At 47.8% G+C, this 6243-nt stretch overlaps 1 long non-coding RNA gene across 1 annotated transcript; it reads left to right on the plus strand.

Moving 5' to 3' along the window:
* Positions 1-72: 72 nt before the first annotated feature.
* Positions 73-5864, plus strand: LOC146894505 (uncharacterized). The gene is made up of 2 exons (XR_015001662.2): positions 73-843; positions 3736-5864. It is a non-coding gene; the product is annotated as an uncharacterized LOC146894505 (long non-coding RNA).
* Positions 5865-6243: the final 379 nt, after the last annotated feature.

Genomic DNA, 6243 nt, shown 5'->3' on the forward strand with positions numbered 1-6243 from the left:
TAGGGCGCTGGGATTCGCTTCGGGGGCTTCCGGAATGGGCGGGGGGGAGGGGCCCGTGCAGGCAGGGGGCGGAGCGTTGTCCTGGTGAGGAGGGTGGCCAGTCTGTGGCGTAGTTGAAGTAACTGATGGGCTGTGTGCCAACGGGTCCATTGCCGAATGCCCAGGATACGTGTAGATGAACAGGCAGTCCTGGTTTGCCCTGCACTGGGAAGCTTCCTAGGATACAGGAATGTCAAGGCCAATCAATATTCATTCTGTGACAAACTGCAAAGCTGGTCACCCTAGCAGATGGATGGACAAAACTGCACGTGAACAGTCGCTAAGATGGATACAGGGATAGCGATACAGAGCGGACAGAAGAATGACTACAGACGATGGAGAAATAAATGACTATAATGATGGCTCAGCGAGTTAAGGGCACTGAGATGACGCAATCTTTGGGACTCATGGTGGAAGGAGAGAACCAACTCTCGCGGGTTGTCCTTTGATCTCTGCAAAAGCATTGTGACAGACTTATGCTCGCCCCCACCTACACACACACTATAATAATTTTTAAAAATGGTTATTTGACAGATGAACAGTTGATTGGACAGGTGGACAAAACAAAAGCCATAGGGTGCCGGAAAGAAGAGTGGATTTAAAGTCCTCTGTAAACTGGTGGGTCTGAAGACAGGTCTATTACTCTCCGAAGCATACAAGTTACATAAGACTGCTTTGTCCTGGAGCCTGAGTTATTCAGGAGGACTCTGGCCTGAACGAGTAAGTGTGAGGTCAGGTACGTGACAGGTACCACTGACACCGGGACGAACCTCCTACTTGGCCACTAGCCTTTCCCTAAAGAAGGTCAGTGTTGCAACTCTGCATCCTGGGCATTTGCAAAGGTGTAGCTCACACATTTTGAAACTCAAGTGTTTATTGTTAAGTACTTACACTTTGCAGGAAATACAGTAAACAAAAATGTGTATTTTTTTAAACTCCCTGATCTCTTAGAGGTGGACAAGAGAGACTTATATCATCAGCAGATTCCTCTTGGACTCTCCTTCCTTGGCGAATCTCCTTCTGCGAGGCTTTCATGGCTCTATGCTTACTAGACTTCTTCTGATTTTTTATTTTTACACCTTTCCCTCTGTCTATACCCACTTACCCAGGCTCATGGTTTTGCTTTTAAAATATTGATTGATTTGAGTAGTGATCCCGCTCTGTAGCTCAGGCTGACATCAAAATTAAGCAGTCTTCCTGCTCCAACCTTCCACAGGCCAGGATTTATAGACATAAAGCAACAGGCCCAGTTGTCAGGCTCATGACTTCAAATACCAGCTTCATGTTAACCAACCCTAAACATGTTTGCGCAGTTCAGTCTCTTCCTGAGATTCAGCTGTTGATAGACAACCTGCACTCTGGCTTTGCGTGCCCCTTGACTATTTTTGTTTGTTTTGCCTTTATCTGTTATGCCAGGAAGTTGTCTGTCTCAAGAATAAGGTCACTGTTTGATGTGACCTCGACTTCCATATCTAAAGCCCTACACGTCTCTCCACAGTTCTCGCCCAGTCCCTTGTTGTTCCCCTCACTGCCTTCAATCCACTCTCCACACATCAGCTTATGATTTAGTAGCCACTCCCCAAAGATGCTCCAGAGCCAACTAGATCCTCTGGACTCCCTACACACGCTTACCTGGGTCTCCATTGCTGGCCTCCAGGTCAGCCTCTGAGCATTCTTGGCGTTCCTGCCCTGTGCAGCCTCTGGCTCAGGGATGGCGCTCCTGCTGCTCTCCACGCCTGAAAGCCCCAGCACTCACACATGCTCTCACTTCAGACGGTGACTTCCCTCTTTGTCCCTCTCCCCCATGCACTGGGCATTGCCTTTCTCGTCTCTCCTACTCTACTTTCCCCCCATAGCAACTATCATCTTACTGAATGTGTTTTACATTCCTTTCTCATACACGGTCTCACGCATCCCTCGATGGTCTTCTCCTGCCTCCAGCTCCCAAGGCTGGCATTACAGGTGTACACTCCCTGGCTTTTTTGTCTGTGTCTTCAGGGCTGCCTGTATCCTAGGTAGGCACTCTGTCACTGGGACTCTATCTACAGCCCGTGCATCCTTTCTAAAGTAGGTGTTTATGATCCTTACACAGTATTGTGGGGGTTGGGTGTGTCTTTGTTTTCTTTAGAGACATGTCCTGAGTACCTCAAAGACCAACTAAGTTCCAGAAATACCTGCAAATTGATTTACCTTAAAGAAGCCACAGGGTATTCAGTGATAAATGCTATAGAGGGGGAAAACTGACAGTGAGAGGTTAGAGCAAGGGGGGACTGTAGATGCTATCCTGGGACCGATGGCTGTGCTGTGCTAGCTCAATCTCAAGACTGTTTTTGCCTCAGGCTAGGCTGGTCTCTGAGCAAGGCCTTTTCTTCTCTGAGCAGGACCAGAATTGGCTAGTCAGTCCTAAACGTCCTGGTTGCGGTCTCCCTTAGAGCAGTCTCATGTACACCCTGTAGGCAATTTCACTCTTTAAAAATTTTATTTATTTATGTGCATTGGTGTTTTGCCTGCATGTATATCTGTATGAGGGTGTCAGATACTCTAGAACGGGAGTTACAGACAGTTGTGAGCTGCCATGTGGGTGCTGAGCTGTCTGGAAGAGCAGCCAGTGCTCTTAACTACTAAGTTCTCTCTCTAGGCCTCTCTTTAATGAACACTCAGACACTTAAGAGAAGTACAACCCACTGGAGACCCACACCCACCTTGCGTAGACAGCCATTTCCGAGAAGAGCTAATCCACAAGGTATAGCATATTCCTCAACAAAATAATAAGATAACTGCCAATCTACGCAGATAGGAGCCCTTCACAGCTGTCTTTCCTGATAAGACCTAACCACCAGGCACTGCACCATTAGAACACTGCCCATGCTGAGCTGTTGGCAGAGTGCTTGCCTAGCGTGCCTGGTTCATTCGCCAGCATCTATGATCTGAATGTGGTTCCACATACCTGTAACCCCAGCACTCAAGAAGTGAGGCAGGGGGATTAGAGGTTGAAGTTCAGGGTCATCCTGCTCTATACAGCAGGTTTGAGGCCTAGGCAACAGAAGGTATCTTTGCCAAAGAAAGAAGAAAGCCCGCTTGATGGCCTACATAGAAATCCCAACATAAAAACAAGACTTTCCAGTGTGTGTGTGTGCAGAATTTCTCCTTCACTACCATGCTTGTACAGTAGCAGTGTATCGGATAAATTTTTATTTCTGTCAATACAGCTGTCTCTTTCTCCTCTTCCTCCCTCTCCTTCCCCCTCCTCTTCCTCCTCCTTCCCATTCTCTGAAAAGTCAGCAGACTCAGTTTGCCCTCAAACAGCACGAGCAAACTTTGATTGGTCTGAGAGGCTGGTGGCCCCAAACCCTGTGGCTTAGTAGTCAAGGTTACAAGAGAATGAGCCAGCCTGAGAATCAGTTTGCATAGTTGAGAGAAGGGAGCAGGATGGACTTACAAAGTCAGGCCCAGAAACTACTTTTAGTGTAAACAGTTTTTTGAAACTGCGGGGCAGGAGACAAGCAGATTGCCTGCAATTGCGGGCTCCATGGTGTGTGATGGTGGTAACGGCTTTAAGGGAACCCAAGAGCAGTGGATTTCTTGAAGGCTTGGGCCTGATTTATGGCTCTGTTTTTTGTCATTGTTGTTTTCTTTTGTAGGGGGGCATTCTTTGCTAGTTCTTTGTTTGATTTGAGTCGGGATCTTATTCTGCAGCTCAGGCAACTCACCACACAGCACAGGCTGACCTCAAAGTAGAGCCACTCCTCTGGTCTTCGCCTTCTGATCGCTGGGATCCCAAGCAGGAGCCACTGCAATGACGTCGATCTTCTGCCTTCTTCTGTCTTTGGTGAATTCTAAGTTCTTTCACAACCTATACAGCCGCCAGCTGTCAGTACCGCCAGCTGTCAGTACTTTCCCTAGTGCAGCAAAGACTAGCCCCAGGGTTGGTCTCAGAAGCCTCCACAAATCCTAGCTAGATTGCTGGGAAGCCTAGCCCAGTTTCTGTCCCTAATACCAGACAGTGGTATCAGCACCTATGACTGCTGAGTAGAGGCCCAACAGGCACCAGGTTCAGGTCCTTACAGGCCATCGTCCCACCTTCTCTTAGCCAAGCTTCCATTCCAGGGCTCCTACATGTGGAGCAGAAAGCTGCACAAGTAACCCTAGCGTAGTGAATTCATTCTCATTTCTTCTGCCAAGTGCCTACTATTGGCTAACATGGACTAGACCCTGGGAATGTGGCAGGGATGGATTTAGCAAGAGTTTTATTGAATGATGGGACTTGTGCCCTGTGAGGTGACGGAATGGAAGACAAAGGCTAGAAGACAAGGGCTGGATACAATAGACCATAACAGAACAAACCTTAGTCCCAAGGCAGGGAAAGATGCCTCTGTGCAGATTACGTCTGAGCTGATTAACCCTGAGGCGTCCTGCTGCACAGGGAATGGCCCAGGGGAACCTATTAGGAGACAAGGCAGGTGATGACCCAGGGGAACCTAACAGAAGATGTGGCAGGTGTAAAGATGCTGAGGAAAGAGCAAGTTTGGCTGGGAGAAGGAATGTGATCTAATGGAGAAAATAGCCCCACACTCCAGGGAAGGAGGCTCATTGCTCAAAAGCATTAGGCATCAGAGACCTCAAGGTCAGGCCCAGGCAAACCACAGGAATTCCAGGGGAGAAAAAAAAGGGGGGGCTGTCAAAACAGAGGCAAGCAAGGGCTGTCAAAACAGAGTCAAACTACAGAGGCAAACAGAAGGAAGGCTGCCCCCTGCCCCCGCAAAGGGGAAAGGAAAGAGAAACTCTTTTAAATGTTTTAAATTTTATTTTTATTTATGTGTGTGCCTGCTTGTCAGCGTGTACACCACGTGTGTGCAGTACCCACGAAGCAAGAAGAGGATCATGGGTGCTGGGAATCCAGGTCTCTGCAAGAGCAGCAAGTCCGCTTACTGGATGAGCCCTCTCTCCAGCCCTCAGTAAAGTTCTCAAATTCCAAGGATAAAGAATAATAAAGTTTTAGGTTATATAAAACAAGTCACGATTCAAGGAAGAGGGCCAGGCAACCCTAAACCCTTCTCTATACCACAGGCACAATATGGGTCCTTCTACACGCAGCCGAGGGATAGTCCTCCCATCTAGAAGGGGACAGTAACTCAGTCTGGATAAAAAGAGGGGGAGTCTGGGGCCAGGCCGACAGAACTCATCTGAACTCAGAAGCTGGGCGAGGTCAGCCTGTGTAGAACTTGGATGGAAGGAGAGAAAGTTATGGTACCATGAGAAGAGGAAGCGCCTCCCGAGCTGAGAGTCAAGTACCTACATTTGCCTTTCTCCCCCTCCCCCCATAAACCTCGAGGAACCTCACCATAAATCCCTTTTATGGCAAAAGGAACTATCCTAACCTCTTTGTGCCAATTTACCGGCTCCTGGTTTAATCTTTCAGATGGTAATCCTATCCCGGCTCATCCAGGGCCAGCTTACAACCTCAATTACTGGAAACGGAACTAGAGACGGGGGAAGAGAGAGTCCCTTGGAAACTGTTAATGTTCAAATTCTAAAAAACTTCCAAACCCTTTATACAGTCACCAGTAATATACACTTCCCAAACAGTACCTCCATCCAGGGAACAAGTGTTCAACATTTTACAGCGGGCACACCGTGCTGCTCTTGCACACGCCTCAGGCTATGGCCATCTCATGACATAAACTTCACTTGTTCCAATCATTTTGTTTCGTTTTTTCAAGACAGGGTTTCTCTGTGTAGTCGTCCTGGCTGTCCTGGAACTCTGTAGACCAGAGATCCACCTGCCTCTGCCTCCCAAGTGCTGGGATTAAAGGCGTGCACCACAACTGCCTGGCTCGTTTGTTCTGATTTTTAAAAGTTTCCATTTAAAAAAAAAAAGTCCCCATCATTTTTAAAAGCCAAAATTGTTTTAAAATTCCAAACGTCTTCTGAGACTCGAGACAATCTAACCATGGTGTAATAATTAAAACAAAAACAAAACAAAACAAAAAACGGTGTGAACGTGCGCGAGATGACTGACGAGGGCATCAGCGTGGAGAGCTTACTGGGGAAGGGGAATGGAAAGTGGGAGAGAGAAGCACAGAGGCCAGCTTGCCTGCCTCTTCAGAGGAGCTGTGGAAAAGAGGGTGGAACTTCTCTCTCTCTTTTTTTCCAAGACAGGGTTTCTCTGTGTCGTTTTGGAGCCTGTCCTGGAACTCGCTCTGT

This window comes from Myodes glareolus, chromosome 4, assembly GCF_982192425.1.
Source record: "Myodes glareolus chromosome 4, mMyoGla1.1, whole genome shotgun sequence".
Lineage (NCBI taxonomy): Eukaryota > Metazoa > Chordata > Mammalia > Rodentia > Cricetidae > Myodes > Myodes glareolus.